This window comes from Bubalus bubalis, chromosome 1 (assembly GCF_019923935.1).
Source record: "Bubalus bubalis isolate 160015118507 breed Murrah chromosome 1, NDDB_SH_1, whole genome shotgun sequence".
Taxonomy (NCBI): Eukaryota; Metazoa; Chordata; class Mammalia; order Artiodactyla; family Bovidae; genus Bubalus; species Bubalus bubalis.
The window spans coordinates 135,456,542-135,475,593 of record NC_059157.1 but is presented as its reverse complement, the minus strand read 5'-3'; the positions used below and the strand labels follow the sequence as shown (position 1 = coordinate 135,475,593).

At 41.2% G+C, this 19,052-nt stretch overlaps 1 long non-coding RNA gene across 1 annotated transcript; it reads left to right on the top strand.

The window, feature by feature from the left end:
- The first annotated feature begins 237 nt into the window (after positions 1-237).
- LOC123334035 lies at positions 238-1,521 on the top strand. Its single transcript, XR_006551777.2, has 3 exons — positions 238-376; positions 878-1,078; positions 1,223-1,521. It is a non-coding gene; the product is annotated as an uncharacterized LOC123334035 (long non-coding RNA).
- The last annotated feature ends 17,531 nt before the right edge of the window (positions 1,522-19,052 follow it).

Genomic DNA, 19,052 nt, shown 5'->3' with positions numbered 1-19,052 from the left:
CCGGCGAGTAGCACTGAACTGTGAATCTCACGAACCTCAAGGAACACCTTCAACACCAAGAAATTTAAAAGGCAAAGAAAATTAGGTCAATTCTTTTTGGAAGAACAAAGAAATGTGAGATTTCCTTAATGGACATCCCAAGGTCAAGCCATGGTTCCACTGGGACCTCATGAGAAGGTGACCGGTGTCCACCTTCTGCTCCCCTGGGTCCATGTTTCCTCAACCTTGAGCGTCTATTAGCGTCTCCTGAGGTGCTGCTGAAACTGCCCCACACCAGACCAACATCGTCAAATCTCTGGGGGCGAAGCCAATGCCTCAGTTCCCCGGGTGATTTTATGCTGCTAGTTTTGTGAATCACTGGTCCAAAAACAAAAAGGTAGGCAGCAATGAGGGAAATAGGCAAGGTGTGTTAATTCAGCAGTCATGGGCCCCCCAGGGAGCCAGAAACCACACGTGGATGTGTATGTAATAAGTACCACTGATACCTCGCAGTAGTGTGGGGCACTCAGTTCTGTTTGACTCTTCGCAACCCATGGACAGTATCCCCCAGGCTCCCCTGTCCCTGGGATTCTCCAGGCAAGAGTACTGGAGTGGGTGCCATTTCCTTCTCCAGGGGGTTAGCCCCAGACAGCTGTCACCATGAAGGAATAGGAGCCAGTGGCTGTCAGATTTTCTGATTTGTTAAGACTACGCAGAAATCTGGATATTTTTAACACCAAATACCCTGAATTTTAAGTGCTGAAAAATAATTCAGAATACTGTGCCTCCTAAACAAAGTACATCTTGAAACAAGGAGTTTGCCACCTGTGCCCTAGATATGTTGATTTATACAAGAGAATTTTCCATAAATAACAATACTTCACCACTCCCCACATAGATGGCCAGGGTGACTCTTTCAGGACCAAAGGCCAGCTTAGTGGACAAGTATTCTAACGAAATCCACAGGCAGCAGTTATACCAGCCCCAGGAAACATAAGCATCAGCAAAAGACGTGATTGTCAGATGACCCTCCTACTACTGTATTTGGAGTTAAGTTTCCTCGAGGGATGAATGGGCAGCCAAGTCTTTGCAGCTCCAGGTGAGGGAAGCAGCTCCTTCACAACCTCCACGGCTGGGCAGTCAACATCTGATGTGACTCCAAACACAGTCACATTAACCCCAGACCTTCACTCCGCCGCCTCTCTCAGATCCGCTGAAATAACTCTTTTATTTGCCTTTTCAGTGCCTGCGGACACAAGACTCTGGGAAGTGGGGGAGGGAAGGAAGCCAGGAACTGGTAACAACTTCCAGCATTAAAGCAGTGACTAATACTAATTATGCCGCTCCGACCAGCCATCAAGCAGACCTATTTTCGCTATGAATTAATGCAGAGTGACCTACTTTTCTACATAGTATTTATTATTTGTGCTGCTGTTTTATCGATTTTGAGACTGTTATGTTACAGAGGAATGGAAAAATCTAATATAATAAAACTCCTCTCATTGAAAATAATAAAGTCACATCACAAAATACAAATTTATTTCTTTTCTTTATGAAAAGATAGCATCTGTGAACTACATTTGGGTTGTGGGAATTAGCTAAAGGCTGCTTCAGTGGATTAATAAAAACAAAAAGAAATATAAATAAATTAATGTTCAGATATAAAACTCAAGATAAAATAATAGAGTGCATTTCTAAATTTTAAAACTTGTTTGCTTATAATGTTCCAGAGATATCTCATAAAGGAGCACAATGTTAGTCTTACAAGACTATATATATTTTCTATTTATATTCCTCTTGTCCCATTTTTCATGTGCATTATATCATCTGATTTTATTATGCCTCATATTTTATTTATTCATTTATGAGGCCTTGGGATTTTATTTCTTGAAATCTGAGTGTAATGTTTACTAAAAAACAGATAATTAAAAATAAAACCACACAGCTCACATACACATTTTGTTTTATATGCAATTATAAATGTATTTTCTAGGCAATTTTAATGCCCAATTTCCACAAAGCATCTTCTCCCTGTGCAGCACTCACTCTAAGGAAATCTTAAAAAGAGGCTGTTTGCATAACTTGGGTAATTGCAAGCGCAGAGATTCCACCTACCCAGAAACTCAAAGGAGTGATTTACATTCTGGTGACGAAAGTAACAGTGTGCACGCGTGTTTAGGCACAAGTGTGTTTCCCAGAAGAAAGAACAAGTGCCATGGGATCCTGGGAGAGGGTGGTCTGGAGACAGGTAGGAATCTCAGAAACAGAACACGGCCCAGAAGAGGCTTCATCCTCCAGCGTGGCTGCCATCCTCCCATCAAAGTGCTCCCTCCCTGACCTGAGGAGCGAGGCGCATGGTGTCCGTGCCGTAATTACGCAGTGACGCGGCCACCACACACAGACGAAGCCAGGTCACTGCTGCTGGGCTGCCCTGCCTGACACTTGCCACCCCCTGGGAAACAGACAGCAAGGCTTCCCCAGGTATGGGAAGCACCCTGCACACCACGGCCTCCTCAGTGGCACCATTCGGAATGGAAAACTTGGAGTCAGAGGCCTACAGAGGTAAGCCCTGCAGTCTTCCCCCTCCTCCTCGGATCTTCTTGTGCTGACAGAGGGAGAGAAGGGAAAACACATGAACCCCACAAAAAAGGAAGATGATGTTTTAATCCATAAACTTCTAGCCCAAAATGGGAAGTCGGATATGACTCAGGCCCCCATGGACCTTTTCCTGTTCTTTCCTCCTTTCTTACTCCCTTATTGAATAAATTAAAGTGATTCATACTTGTCCTTCCAGAATCAGCTCCAGGGTCACTGCCTCCAGGAAGCTCTCCCAGATGGGCCTCTCCCACTGAACCAGAGGACCCTCTTCACACAGCCAGGATGTCTGCTGATGGTTCCTACTGTGTGACACTGTGACGCAGATGTGCAGGCTTGACTTCCTCGGCAGACTGAGACCTCCCTCAGGAGAGGACCTGGGGCTCAACATTTCCATAGCCCAGTGCTTAGCCCAGAGTCCAACACATCTAAAAGGTGCTTGGCGAACAGTAATGCAATGTCCGTAAGGGCTGCCCATCACTAATGCAGCATCTAAGCTCATAAGATTGTACCCCTTCATCCACCAGCAGTAACTGATGACCTGCCGGTGACAAGAATACCAATGCCTGGGAGGAATACCAAACATACACGATTTAATGGAAACTCACAGCCAACCTTTAAGAAGTGTATGTTCACTCAGATTTTACAGGTACATAAACTGACACTCCAGACAACGTTATCTAACCTAAGTCACACAGCCAGTACATGACAAAGCTCAGATTTAATCCCAGGTATGTTTGACTTGAAAACCTGTTTTTTGTTTTTTGGGTTTATTTAATCTTAATGCTATTCAAAGAATAAGGTTTCTACATGTGTTATCATTAGGGAAAATAAACTTTAAAACAAATCTATAACATGGCTTTCCCATCATTACCAATTTCCTAATTAATATCTTCATAAGTTTGGAATGTAATTGTCTTTAAAACAAGGCCAACATCCTAATTTGACCTAGAAATATTAAGTATCCCACCAACTGTTTAGAGTTCATATTGTTGTAACTTATTTTTATCATAAATACGGTATGTGTTGCCAGATAGACAGTCACCTATAAAACAGAATTACACTCTCTGCAAACAGCTTCACAAACTCCATGCTGTGTCACAACCTGCACAACATCTCTGAAAAGCTCCCCAAAAGTGAGCTCATCTCAAACCCAAAAGCGTTTTTCATCTCAAAAAACATGTTACTAATTACAAGTTACTATTAACAGTTAACTGGTTATCCAACTGAATCTCCAACACTTAAATATATCCCCAGAAAAATCTCTCATAATGAAAAAAGGAGTATTATAAAACATAAAATGGAGAACACAGGATGAAACCAGTTCTTTGCTTGGGGCCACGACGCCTACGCCTGGGGGGTGTAGCACAAACTTGTCTTGTTTTGTGTAAACTATAGCCATAAGCTTTACAGCAACCAACCATCAGCCTGATTTATTAAAGTGAAAAAAATTGCTTCTTGTTTGTAAGCGCAAGAGGATGTAAAAATCCATTTGTAAGGCCAGTGAGAGCTGCCGTAAGCAAGCCCAGGAGACCTGTCACACTTACGGTGCTCTCACCACCACCACGAACTGACAGGACCAGGGTTAGGGGGGTTTCAGCATCAGGAAAGGTGTCCTCGCTTCTCCTAGGAAGCAGCGCTGCGGCTCTTCTAGTGACCCAAAATGGACAGAGAGAGAGTGTAACCGGCAGCGTCTATAGGTGCTAAACTCTGGGCCGGATGGTCCTTCCAGAGAGGAGCAAGTCCTAAGAAGAAGAGATGCAGGGAAGCTGTATATCCTAGAAACTAGGTGACAATGCCAAGATGCAGCCTTAAAGAGATTAGGAAAGCAAGGAGCATGCTCTTTGTGGCAAGAGTTAAGGTTAAGGTGAGATGGCAAGAAGCACTCACTGTGTTGTATGTCTGACTCCCCACCAGATTCTCAGTATCTTGAGGGCCGGAGTCATGTCTTCTTCATGTATGCCAGCAGAGGAGGTGACCATTAACACACATTCAGTGAATGAAGGGATGAATGCTTGTTTCATTCTTTCCAGGATATTCACCTTTTTAATGCTTCTCTTTTCCACTTACTGACCTGTGGTCTCCTTACGAAGTAAGTCAACTCTAGGAGTGGGACAAGGGACTATGGAGACCACTCTCTGAAGCTCTAGCCATCACTCATTTTTGTCGCCAGTTCCCAGAGCAATTAGGGGAATGTAATTATAAATGTCCAAAAATCTCTGAAATATATCAAGTATCAGACATTCACTAACATGAGTAGCACATTTATTTAATCTCAAGCATCTTTCTGTACTTGATAGGCTGTAAAGAGAAATTTATATGGAATAAGACGTGGTACTTCTTTCCCTATTAAAATGAACATAAATAGCTTATGAATGATGGCTCACTATAACAATTTGCATATCAAATGCACTTTACAAGAAACTGTAGAAGAGGCACCTAGTGCTTTAAACTCATGAATATCTGGGGTAATCAAGTAGAAAACAGAATGTAAATAAAAGGAGAAGGGAAAAATAAATACTTCTGCTAAAGCTTAGCTTTAAACAGAAGACTTAGAGTTTGCATTTATGTTTTTCTGCTTTTAATTCTTTGGCATGTTGTATCTTTAAAATATATATTTTAGATGTATATTATGTGTACATATGTGTGTGTGTATGTGTATCTGTAGATATATAGGCATAAATATATCTGCCTAAAGTTTTAAAGTAGCTTGTAAAATAAACTGAGAGCCAACAGAGCATATTTAAACAGGTTATTTGGTATTCTGGTCCTAATGGGTTAAGGGCCTCAGAAGGAAGACTCTGATCATATACGTTAATTTCATCCCGGCCACGAGATCTGGCAAAACTTGGCCCACATATTCTTGCAAATGACTAGGAATACCACATTCCCATGAGACAAAGGGACAGCTATGAAATTAAGCAGTGTAAGTTAAGACTCCAACAGCTCCGTTAACAAACACACCTCCAGCAAATTCCTCTGCCCCGACTCAGGCAAATGGAATATAATCTTGTTTCAACAGTAACTCGCAGCTCTCCACATTCAATATTAGAAAATAACCCAAGCCTCTGGCTTTGTTTTACTATCTTTTCAGAGCCTTCCTTCCTCTTTTCCAGAAAGGTCAAAGATCAGGGACATGACATGGGGAAAAGTTCTTCTCAGGTCAGGCACCTGTCCAATGATCCAAAAAGTCATCGGTCAGATTCAGGTAAATCTGAAGTGATTAAAAATGATAGCTATGGTTTTTAATCATAACCTAAAACCCAAAAAGATTTAAGAAAATGTACTGTGATTGCTGAATTATTAACTGAACTATTCTAAAAAACAGAACACTTCAGTTAAATAAAACAAGTATGATTTTAGCTTTGACCACTGATCTCTTCTCAGACAGAAAGATCAACCTTTTATGAATAGGGATAGGTCAGTAAGTGTTTCTATTTGGCTTTTAGTTATTTTTTGTACACTGCTAAAAATTGGGAGTCTCCCACTTCCTGAATTTCCTCCCTGTCTGGGCTTTGCTGTTGGTTACCCTGGTGGAAAAGCGTTGCCATGTCTTATCCTTCCTCCTCTGCATCCTGCACAGGTCACAGCTGTAGCCTTCATGCAGCGTCCTTGACCCTGGCTACCATTCTGCTCTGCTGGTTCCCATCAGCTCACACTTACTACACATGCTGTCCACATCCACCCAAAGGCTGAACACCCCTTCTCTCAAGACACCCAGGCAGAAAGGGATGCAAAATTTTATAACAGAGGAGCTTAAATATGCTAAACTACTATGAAATTGAAGCTGAAATTGCCCCAGGTAGCAGCTCTCAAAGGATGGAAACTAATAGCTAATATGCGTGCACATTCAGTCATGTCCAATTCTTTGTGATCCACGGAATGTAACCTACCAAGCTCCTCTGTCCATGAAATTCTCCAGGCAAGAGTACTGGGTTGCCATTTCCTCCTCAGCAGTTCTTTCTGACTCAGGAATCGAACCTGCATCCCCTGCAGTGCAAGCAGATTCTTTTCCTGCTGAGCCATCAGGGAAGCCCAGAAAGGTGTTATAATACCTTATAATCCTCCCTGAAGAAACTGCCAGCAAACTAACCCACCACCAGAGGACACACCAGCCTCCTGCCCCTTGAAAGGCAAGAACCATCAGCCACATCGTTCTTATTCTCCCTCTCCTAGTGATGGGACAGGCTATTTATTTTCTTCAGGGAAGCTGGAAACCAGGCAAAATGAATCCCTACATAGCTATGGGGAAAGATTAAGCTTAAGTATAATCTTTGACTCAGCCAACTTTCAGAATATCTTTCAATTCATTTGTCTTCACTCTATAAATTCAAACTTTCAGAAGGAATACCTCAGTGGAGTCATCTGTAAAAGGGAAAAGACCAAGATAGCTACTGTGTTGAGCTTTTCTGAGGACTAAATGAGATAACACTCAGAAAGTACCTAGAACAGTTTCTAGCAGAGAGGAACACTCAAAAGTTTACTTTTACTATATTAAAATTGAATCTAGTCACTGCATTTCTCCCACACTTATACAATATATCCATCCCCCTAATGACAGTTTTAGTGAAGTCAACTATATGCAAAGCATATTAGAATTCTTTCTTGGGAGAAGAGGCAGTATTGTGGCAAGAACTGTAACCATTCCTCTGTCATCTGCTGTTTTGAGAGCAAGAACTTGCTTTTACCATGTGAAACCAACAGCAATTACTGGGTAGAATGTGTTCCTAATGAGATCACCACCATAACGCAAAGCTTCTAAGTTTCCTGGAATAAATTACATCTCAAATGCCCTGCTGTAAACATAGGAATGGGAAAAAAGACAGAAGACAGTGCTGGAAAAAAATACCTCAACAACAGTGCCTATTTTGAAATGGTTTTATGGCAAAATAAAAGGTATAATTTTCTGATTTTACCTGCTTTCTAGTGGTAAGTGAAGCAGGAATGACACTGATTTTCATACTTTCTTTCTCTGGTCACTATACACTCAGCGTTTTTGAAAAACCACCTTTACATAGTGCTCACACTTAAACTACATCCAAAGGTTTCAAATTTTTTAAACATATAAAAGCAGCTGCCTGGGATCCAGCAGACAGGCATTACAGTTGACATTTGCAAATATCATTGTTTCAGTCCCAGTTCACAGGCATTTTGACAGGAAGAAAATACAAACCTTCACTCATTCCAGGGCAAACATTCTGAAACTAAATGATTTACATGGTAATAGGCAAAGGTTAAAATCACATATTTCATAGCCTTCTTACCAACTTCAGTCAAACCTCGGAAGTTTAACTATGGAAATCCTTGGTCTTTCTATATCCCCTGTGTATACGCATATATGAAAGAAGCATTTTAATGATAACCTCCGAGACCATGAGGTTGGGTTTCTGTACATGAGACCACTTACCCAAAAATGTATACATACAATAGGAATCAACAGGAATTTTAAGTGATTAAAATTTGGAAGTTTAATTTGGAAAAATGAACTCCCATGTTAACAATGCCTTGAGTGTTCCTTGGGTCACTCAGTCCGTCCATTTCTTTGTGATCCCATGGACTATACAGTCCATATATTTAATATAAATCAAATCTCCTGCCATTGAAAACTGAGGTATGGCATTTAAGCTGACCAAAAGAAGAAAAACAACCTTAAACGCACACAAAAACTTAACACCCAAATCCCAGAATGGCCAATGGAGAGCATACTCAAAGCACCTTGGGTGGGGAGACAGAATTGTGAAAATGAAAAACCCATCTCTAAGGAAAGTATTAAGGTGTTTTGAGGGAGAATTTTTTAGAGGTTAGATTTAAACTAATTTCTATTACTCTGTCAGATCAGAATATTTTCAGAATATTTACATTGGCTAAGAGAAGCTACTTAGTGCTAACATTTATAGCTCTGGTTTCATGGATACTGAAATGTTAGTTCAAAAGTCTCAGCATCAGTATTGCAGCGTTTTGACATACCTCCACTCAACACAAGGAAATGTTGCTAATGCACCCAAGTGAAATGGATTTGAGTTTACATTTTCAGACATGAAATTAAGTAACCTTCAATAAAATCCACTGTTACAAATGAGGAATTCTTGAGTAATCAATCGCAAGATAGATGGCATCTGAGAACCACTGGCTTCATTGATAGCATACACAGCTTCTGAAGATAGGTCTAGTCCCCTAGGAATTCCTTTCTTTGCTTTTCTCAGGCACAACCCTAAGTAACTTAAGGGAGGTGTAATACAATAGTTTATCTCATATTTCAATTTTTTGATAGATCAAGTGCTGTAACAAGAAAAGTTCTTACCCCATGGTGCTTCAGTTGGAATACATTTACAAAATTAACTTTGAAAAAAAATTGGAGTTGATTAGCTACATTAGATATTCTGTCAACAAATCCAACTCATCCTAATCAGTCATAATTAGCACTGATGTTTGATGAGAGGTACAAGTAAGAGTAGCAAGCTGACATCCCTCTAGGGAACTGGGGAAAGTCGGCTCAGTTTCCTCAACTTGGAAAGGAAGTATATATACTACATTGGCCAAACTGGCAAAAGAAATGTATGCTCAACCTCTAACGGATTCAAGGATGTTCTGTGCATGTTTAGCACACTTGGCAAATAGGTTTTAGTTTTCTCCAAGAACGGGATGTGAATCCTGCAATCCTGGCATCTCCACAGAGTCAAATGCCAACCTAAGCCATGCCTTCCACCATAATTCTCAAGCCCAAGAATGTTAGAGAATATCTCCCAGCAAGGGCAGCAATAATTAAATTAGCATGCTTCTATGGCCTGGAATATTGGAGAAGGAAATGGCAACCCACTCCAGTGTTCTTGCCTGGAGAAGCCCAGGGATGGGGGGAGCCTGGTGGGCTGCTGTCTATGGGGTCTCACAGATTCGGACACGACTGAAGCGACTTAGCATGGCCTGGAATAATCCACTGGATGAGAGAAACGAGGCAGAGCTGGTCACTGTATTACAGCAGACACATTCCTATAACCCCAGCTTGGCAAGGAGGGCACTTCTAGACCACATCAGCATGCAACAAGCCCATGGAAGCAGACCAGGTTCCCCACAACTCATTTCCCAACAAGAATAAATGTTGCCTTTAGTATCGCTCAGATCTGCCATGACTTTACAAAACAATTTTTTTTAACCACTAAATTCCTTGTAGTTATGCTAGACATAGAGGAGAGAAACAGGATCTAACATCTGTGGATTCACCCGGGTTTAAGTTTTTGCTTCTACCCACCCACCCTTCCTACCTCCCCTGAATGAAGTTCTCCTCTGTCTTACTTGTATTTTCTATCCTGCCTTTGAAACTATGGGGTTGACCTAAAAGTTTGTTTGGGTTTTTCATAATATGTAATGGAAAAAGCCAAATAAACTTTTCAGCCAACCCACTACTTTGTTCCCACCAGCCTTCAAACACGCAAGTCTTTTCATTAGAAACACCATCCTCTACTTCTTCACTAATCAGCTTACTCCTTAACTTTGGCATCTGATTTCCACCGTCTTTACTCTGCAGGAATCTCTTCCCTCAACCTTCATTTCTGATCTAAAAATCTCTCTTCATTCTTGAAGCTTTCTTGGGAACACTTGACTGAGCTGACCATCTGTGTTTTAATCTCCTCCTCCCCATGGTACCAGCAACACCACAAATCCCCTGAATTTTCTCATATCTTGGATTTATCTTCCTCTTCCTCTTAATTATAGGCTTGTCCCCAATGTGTCAATAGAGGCCTTTAGCCTCCTTTCTCTATTCTCTCTATTTCTCTATTCTCTCTTATTCTCTCCTTTGACAACCCCTTCCATTACTAAAAGTGACCACTGAAGTCAAATGCTCAACTATATACACCCTGGGGTCCATGCTACAGTATAGGTCATAATACTCAGAAGTATTGCTGCTTCTTGACTGTAAGTAATATTAAAAGCTATGCTCATGTTAAAACAAATATAAATATCAATTTATATACTTAAGATTTGTTTTCATTCAACTATTTGTCAAGCTCAGCTGTAAAACAATGTTAAGAAAAAAACATATATATATTGAAGAATAAAAGGCAAAATAAATTTTTAGATGAAGCATAAACTTTCCAAGGAAATTTGCTCCTTATGCCCTAACTCTTCCCTCCCCAAATACCTCCAGGTCAGACCTTCACACACTCTAGTTCCACATTTTCACTATTTTCATGGACAATTCTACATAGTTCCCCCAGAAATCCATCACACTCTGCACTGAAAATGAAATTGTTGTCTCACCCCAAACTTGATTCCATCCCCAGGGATCTTGTTTTGTAAGCAGTGGCACCAGTTGGAGAGTGACCCAGGCCCCTCTCACGCTCTCTGGTTGCTGTGACCATGCTGCTGCTAAGCCTCCCTAAGCTGCCAGTTCATGCCTATCCTTTCTTCAGTTTTCTTATCTTCGTTCCTCCCTTCATTTTCCTTCTTTTAGCCCCTACTTCTCTTTACTGCAAGCATTACAACAGTCTCCTAAATGATCTGCCTCCTCTTTACCATCCACATGCCTCTTCCACAATAATCATTTCCACTCTCAGAAATGTCCTGTCATTCCCAAGAACCACCTCTGTTTAATAAAGATGGAATGTCTTAGCCCAGCCCAAAGTATCCCTCCCCTCTGGTCACACCTTCTGTTACCTTTTCCTGCTCTTATCCTCCAAAGTCATTCAGTTCAGTCGCTCAGTCGTGTCTGACTGCGACCCCATGAATCGCACCACACCAGGCCACCCTGTCCATCACCAACTCCTGGAGTTTACCCAAACTCATGTCCATAGAGTCAGTGATGCCATCCAACCATCTCATCCTCTGACGTCCCCTTCTCCTCCTGCCCCCAATCCCTCCCAGCATCAGAGTCTTTTCCAATGAGTCAACTCTTCGCATGAGGTGGCCAAAGGACTGGAGTTTCAGCCTCAGCATCAGTCCTTCCAATGAACACCTAGGACTCATCTCCTTTAGGATGGACTGGTTGGATCTCCTTGCAGTCCAAGGGACTCTCAAGAGTCTTCTCCAACACCACAGTTCAAAAACATCAATTCTTTGGCACTCAGCTTTCTTCACAGTCCAACTCTCACATCCATACATGACCACTGGAAAAATTATAGCCTTGACTAGATGGACCTTTGTTGGCAAAGTAATGTCTCTGCTTTTGAATATGCTATCTAGGTTGGTCATAACTTTCCTTCCAAGGAGTAAGTGTCTTTTAATTTCATGGCTGCAATCACCATCTGCTGTGATTTTGGAGCCCAAAAAATAAAGTCTGACACTGTTTCCACTCTTTCCCCTTCTATTTCCCATGAAGTGATGGGACCAGATGCCATGATCTTTGTTTTCTGAATGTTGAGCTTTAAGCCAACTCTTTCACTCTCCTCTTTTGCTTTCATCAAGAGGCTTTTTAGTTCCTCTTCACTTTCTGCCATAAGGGCAGTGTCATCTGCATATCTCTCTCACAAAAACATGTTATTTGAGTTTTAGGTCAACATTAGCATCTTTCCTGGGTATGGGATGGGGGAAGGGGACAAGTGAGGGTTTAAGTCCATAACTCCATGAACATTTCAACAAGGTCTAGCTCTCAAATCCATTTTTATGGAAGATGGGAGTGGTCCATCAGAGGGTTGTGCTCCATCAGAGCAATGACATGTGCAAAACAGAGGGTATCACCTGCTGCTGAAGCAGAGAGCTTCATCTGAGTCTCACTGTTACCCTCTCCATGCACAGCAGTGCTGCCAATCCCTTGGGCCTATTGGATTTCCATGTGTGTGTATTTCTTTGCTTCTGTGTGATCTCACCAGGGATAAATGAACCTAAGATATTAAAATGTAATTTGTTCAGATCTTTGCCTTTAGGGTGAGCACTAAGATGCTGCCATCAGCCAGAAAATTTGTGATCTAATTTAGAAGCAGTGAGCCATGCTGTCTTTCTTCAGACACTTCAGAAAGCTGCACTGGGTCCCCACTTTGCTATGGCTTCGTAAAAGATTTTCTTTCTAGCTATAAATAATGTTGATTTTTTTTCCTCCACCTTAACATTCCAAGAAAGATACATTTAGTTAAGGCAGGGAGTAGAAAGGATGCTCTTTGGCTGTCACTGTTGAAATGCCACAGTGCACAAGTGACTTACTTTAATCTCGCAGCTGTGCTCTATCAAAGGCTCTCCCACCCTGATTCAGTTTTCACTGAGACATTTTGAAGAAAACTCTCCCTGGTACTTGCAAACAGAGTCCCAGGATCAGCTCTGAATGGACTTATGCAAAGATTTCTAAATTGGCAGTCCTCATATGCTCTGTGATTTCTTACCCAAGTATCATTAGGTTAACATCTTCAGGACAATCACTAAACCAAAATCAAAGAAAGATTCTTTTGTTTATTTTTCTGTAGACATTTTGACCAATTTTAGTTCATCTTCCATCTTATCCCAGCTCAAGACTTGTTGTTATTACTAGTTCATGGGGTTTTTTTCCTTTGGTCTTGCAGCAAAAGAGAAACAAATTGTGGGTTTTTAAAAAGTCTATTGGGTACCAATCTTGGATTATTTTTTAATTCTAAGGTTTAGTTAGGATATCAGTGGAAGGCATAAGACATGACTTTTTGAGATGAATTCAGCATAGTTAGAAACTGGAGTAAATCCAGCTTAAGAAAGAACCAGGGACCACAGTCAGATGAGTGGCTGAACTTCCCAGAAAGGATCTGAGAAAAGAGACTCGGAGTTCTAAGAATTGAAAAGTTCCTTACACTCTCCTGCCACCCTTCAAGAAAAAAAGGTGGAGGACAGGTTTCAACTTCCTAAATGAAATTTAATTCAAGAAAATGCCATTTTGCTATTACTGATATTAATAGACACACATAACCCAAGAGGGAAAGAAAATAAACAAAAATAAATGTACCCAACAGTTATTTCAGAGTAATATAATAACATAATGCTAGACTAGCAACTGAAACACATGTGAGTTTGGCATTTCCTTTACAAAAATCCAGCAACTTCCTGAAACACAATTATTTCCAGATTACATGTAGAAGAGAAAGCACTAGAATCCTCAGGTCTTCAACACAAAAGGAACCAAGTCACACATTCACTGGCTCCTGCAGACACCAGCAAGATGTCTTTTGTGAATACTAATTGATGGATAGCTTCTTAACAATGCAACAAAAGGGATTTGAGGCTTTTAAAATAAGATGTTGCCTTGCAATTCAAACAGTAAATCTGACAGAAAGCAAATAACACTCTCAGCAAATGCAGAAGGCTACAGACTCGCAAGTGTAACAGCACTTTTAAGAAGGAAGCTTTCCAGGGCAGTGGCTGCACCTTCAAACAACACTAGCAAAGCAGCAGGACAGACACCTCCTTTAAACTTCCCTTCACTTCCCCATCTCGGGTTTCATGCAACATTGGGGCTCAACCACTTTCAGTGCGGTTTGAAAAGACCAAATGATGCCCCTGTGCTACAAATTTATCTGTTCTAACCCCTCAATCTAATTTTGAAAGAAAAATGATAAGGATGATGGTGAGGATAATACCAAAAGATCTTGCATCAAAACTCAAAATGTACATAGCTTTTCTTTCTAAATCCAGCAGATTGCAAAGTTCTCCCTCCTTTAAAATAGCAAAGATTCTCAGAGCAACTTTGCAAGCTTGATTAAAAGGCATATCAATTTCCAGGAATGGTTTTTATTTTTCAGTCGCATTTTCCTCTGTGAAAACCTTTTATTAGATTTTCAACTCTAAGTGTGTTCTGACTATATAATTTAGCAAAATGCTGCACTTCCATAATCCTATTTTCATCATGCAGTCTGATTGTTTATCATGAACATAAACATAATCCATAGGCTTCAACAAAATGTGTTCAACATTTTTAGGACGACCTTAAAATAAAAGTTGTATAAATTGTCACTGAAAATTACACAGCCACATTACCTGTACTTCAAATTGCACTGATTAAGACTTTCATATACCCAACCCATTCAACAGAGATAATTAGATAGCATAGGAAGCTCTAGCATTATAAAATCAAAGAACTTAAGTCTCATTGTAAGCTGTAAGTGCCAATCAGGGTCCTGTCTGAAATGTTTGTAGGGCATGACTGCCACCTACTGGCAGACATTGGAGATTGCACCATCCGACCAAGAGCCAGGGACTTCATTTTTGCAGTCTAACCAAGACAGGATTTTTCCCTAGAGCCAAAATGCACCAGTTTGGTTAGGTGTGCAGTTTCCCTCACTAGATGTTCATATTTTTGTAATGAAATCACACAACAAGTTCCACTTTTGTCCTTACATTTTACATTGTGTAAGCATTTTACATAATACATACATACACATACATGTGTGTGCTTATGCACTTGTTTTTTAAGTCTATCACCCTTTACAAGAACGTAATTGCAACAACAGCAGCAATATTTTATTCACTGATTTATTCTACTGGGCCTAGAACAATGTCTGGCACTTAGTGAATATTCATTGTTTACTATGAATAAATGAGCCAAATACTAATGTTTTAAGACAATACAATGTACCAGCTAATAGCCTAAGTTCTAAAAGCAAATGAACATAAGCTGAAACTGTGGTTGTCTCTTATATCTTCTGCTGAGCCTCAATTTGCTGATCTATCAAATAAAGATAATAACACCAAGGTAGTTAGAACAGCTAAATGGGCAAATAACTGTTTATAAAGTACTTGGCACAGAGTAAGTGCATAATAATTAATATTATGACCATTATTAGTAAGTTCTATAGCTCAAATGAGGGGTCGCAGCAATTTAATAAAGGCCTTAAGCATTAAGAGTTCTTCCTTCACCACAATCCTTGCTATTAAAATTCAGCCTACAAAATTCTCCACTTTCATCAAGTACTAGTTCCAAACCAGTGTCCAGTAAGCTTTCAGATAGTCGTAGATCTTTAGAATTGTTAGAGGAGTTGCAGTGTGGTATTTAAGAAATCACTGTTCTGGAAATCTCTAGACGGTACTGAAGCACTTAAATAGTTCAGAACTCTCTGGAGGGTTTTGCAAGTTTTCAGTTTTGCAAGTTTTACCAAGTTTGAAGTTGCATTAGAGCTGATATAATACTTTGTTACCTGCCAGGAAACCATTCTGCACTTGCAGGCACGCACCTTCCCGTGAAGGCTTCTGTTAGAATGCTAGGCATGCAACAGAACACCCACTGAAATGGACTTAAGCCTCAAGGGACCATATTGTTGTCCGCAACAGGAAGTCCAGGGGCAGCGTTGCTGATGATTTGCAGCTGGACAGTAATTACAAAGAACCTATGTCCTTTTCATGCTGTATTGTCCAGTATGTTACTTTATCCTGAAGCTGGTTACTCTTGTGGCCTTAGAGTGTTTCCAGTAGAAATCTGGGCCATATGGCATGCTATTCACATTCAGTGGGAAAAAGAATGGTTCCCAGGTGCACCCTAGGGAGGGTGAAGCATTTTTCCCATAGAGCCCTGACAAGTCATTTCTCTTGGCTTATTGGTTAAAATAGTAAAACATATCCATTCTTGAACTGGCTGCCTGTAAGATTAATCTGATTGATTTGAAGTCTTAGCTCAATCATGATCTGTCTGTGGGGCAGAATGGGGTCAGCTTACGCTGAGTTCCATGGACTGCATAAAGGAGGGGAGTAGACTCCCCATCAGGTTCATTAAAAAGGAAAATGGAAAGGGTGGGGGCAGGGCACGCAGCTTCAAGTCCCCACTCTTGTGAGAACACAGAGACACAGTGGTCTGGGCTATGAAAACAATGATCAATATGATGAATTGTTCATCATTTTTTTTTAATCCTTGAAATAATTTTAAGGGGATGCTTTCTGGCAGTCCACATACCAAGAACCCAATATGCTTCCATGGCAAATGTTTCATCTTTAGGTCTGCTAGGACATAAATGTTCTGTGAACTTTTACTGAACATGATACAGTTCAAGCAAAGAAACACACTTAAAGTTCTGAATACAAGTGTCTATTGCTCCTCTGGGTCTCCATTTCCCCACCTATTAAATAAAAGATGGACTAGCTGAGTTCAGAGGTCTTTCCCAACTTCTTTGTTCTGTGCAGTTGAATCCTGATCCACTCACTTCACCAAGTGAATATACTTAATAAGTTTGCACACATTTTTATTCCTCATTTAAGTAAGTATTGACCTCTTATTGTATGAATTCTACTTGGTATGGAACTGCTAAGACAAATACAAGGGTGGGGCAAGTTCCAGCTTTCCAGAACCTTCACTGGGGAGAAAAGGCAGATATAGAAGACAGGGGAGCAAACAGTAGCAAAGTTAGGCCAGAGTGGAACAGCGGAGGCAGGAAGAGTGAGGTGACGGGAGAAGGTTAGCGTCAAGCCAGGTTTGATTTAAAATATGGACCAGAATGGGAAAGCAGGAATTGATTTATGTTTCTGAAACTATGAGCAGACAAGATGGTTATGATGATGGACAGCACTGATGACGATGCTTGGTGACGGTGACAGCCCCAGGTTACTGTGACCTACCAAGTGCCACACTTCCGTTACAGTATTTCATATCATATTCACAAGAGCACTAGGAAAGAGGTGTCATAATACAGTACATTTTATCCTCAACTTTTCTTGCCCAAAGTATACAAAAAAGTAGTAAATCCATGGTTAGAACACACGTCCCTACAACCTCAGGGCCACTTGCCTTTGCCTTTACTGCACTTCTCTGCCTTTGAAACTCAGGAGCTCACATCACCCCCTGAGCCTGCCAGTCCAGCTGTGTGCCTGTGTATGCACAACAGCCAATTCAGAAACACAGGGATGTCTATGACAAGGCTACATCATTCACACAAATGAAACAGCTTCACTGATCCCATAGAGAGACCATCCCTGGTTGCAAGAAGATGCAGAGTTTCACATTTTACATTATCTAATTGTTAAATAGAATTATGACAATGAAAAAAATGGCACTGCTCATCAGCCACTGACATGCTCATGTCCGGACACAGATGAGGGAAAAAAAAAAAAAACCAAGGCAGCTTTGAGGCTTTTCTCTTGAAACTGGATTGAGGGGTTCTATTGAAAATTGATGCATTGCCTAGGCTGCCTGCTGCTCTGTAAAGAACCTGCCCGCCAATGCAGGAGATTCAAGAGATGCGAGTTTATTCCCTGGGTCAGGAAGAGTTCCTGGAGGAGGACATGGCAACCCACTCCAGTATTCTTGCCTGGAGAATCCCATGGACAGAGAAGCCTGGTGGGCTACAATCCATGGGGTCGCAGAGTGGGATATGACTGAGCGTGCACACACACTGAAAAGTGACTCGTGCCTGTGTTGCCTCCTGCTGTGTGTGTGAGGGTCTCACTTAGCGAGACAACAGGGGGGCTGCCTCTCTGACCTCCCACCCCCACAGTCACCGTGTGTCCACCTCTGTCACCTACAAAAGAGCACTGCCCCCAGATACCCAACTCAGCACATATCTGAAGGTCTTCCAATAGTTTCTGCAGCCCAGGGTCACCCCATAGTCTGACGATAACATGCTGGCACAGACAAACCCCATCTTAGGCATCATTGTTCAAATGGAAATGAAGTTCCCCCACCGTGCTCTAGTCCCCACACACACTCCCCAGGAAATGGTGGACACTGAACTTCCTTCACCAGCCACCATCCTCTCCCTGACAGTTGTGAAAAATGCCTTTTGATCTGTGACCTGCTTTTAAAAACTGACATCTGGCTGTTAGGGTGGTAATTAGACATCATTTAAAAGATATTTCTGTCTTGTTAACTGGATGACTCTGTGATCAAATTGTGGGATAATTTAGAGGAATTCAGGCATATTGATTGTATAATCCATACCATGTGTAATTAATAACTACCCACTAAAAGCTCTATGTGAGAAATTGTAAGGATTCACAATAGATAGAACGTCAAGCCCTGAACAGTAGCTTCTCCTCAATGCCTTTTATTAACTACACATAACAAGCGAAAGCGTTCCAAGGAGATGAAGTCGAGACTCAATGCCAGAATGTACTGACACTTTTGCTCAACTTATAGCCCTGATAGCCAAAGACTAGTGTCACTTGGGACTGTCCTCACCCCAGGAGCCTGAAGTGCCATCTCCCTGGGCTGGCTCCTTACAGATAGCTGCACTGATTACTTCTGAGTTATAAATGGAGCTCGTCCACAGCCACGGAGATGCAAGGGCTTAGGCTGATCCATCTCACAATGAGCTGACGCCAGCAGGTTAATGTAGACTGTTTCTACTTATGCCTCAACAATGACAAAATTATACTGGTTATGGTAATGCTGACCAAGGTGAATTCTCTGTATGCTTGAATTCTATCCTGCTAATTTATAGCAACATCTGGGCCCCAAGAAATATGCACACATACACACAAACATTATTATTAACTAAGACTTCCACTCCAAACTCTGTTCTCCCATACTGTGACCAGGGCTAGACCTTCTGAGAGCCAGAAAATCCTGAGCTATACCACAGGCAAGCGCCTGCTCAGTGGCTCCCTTATCC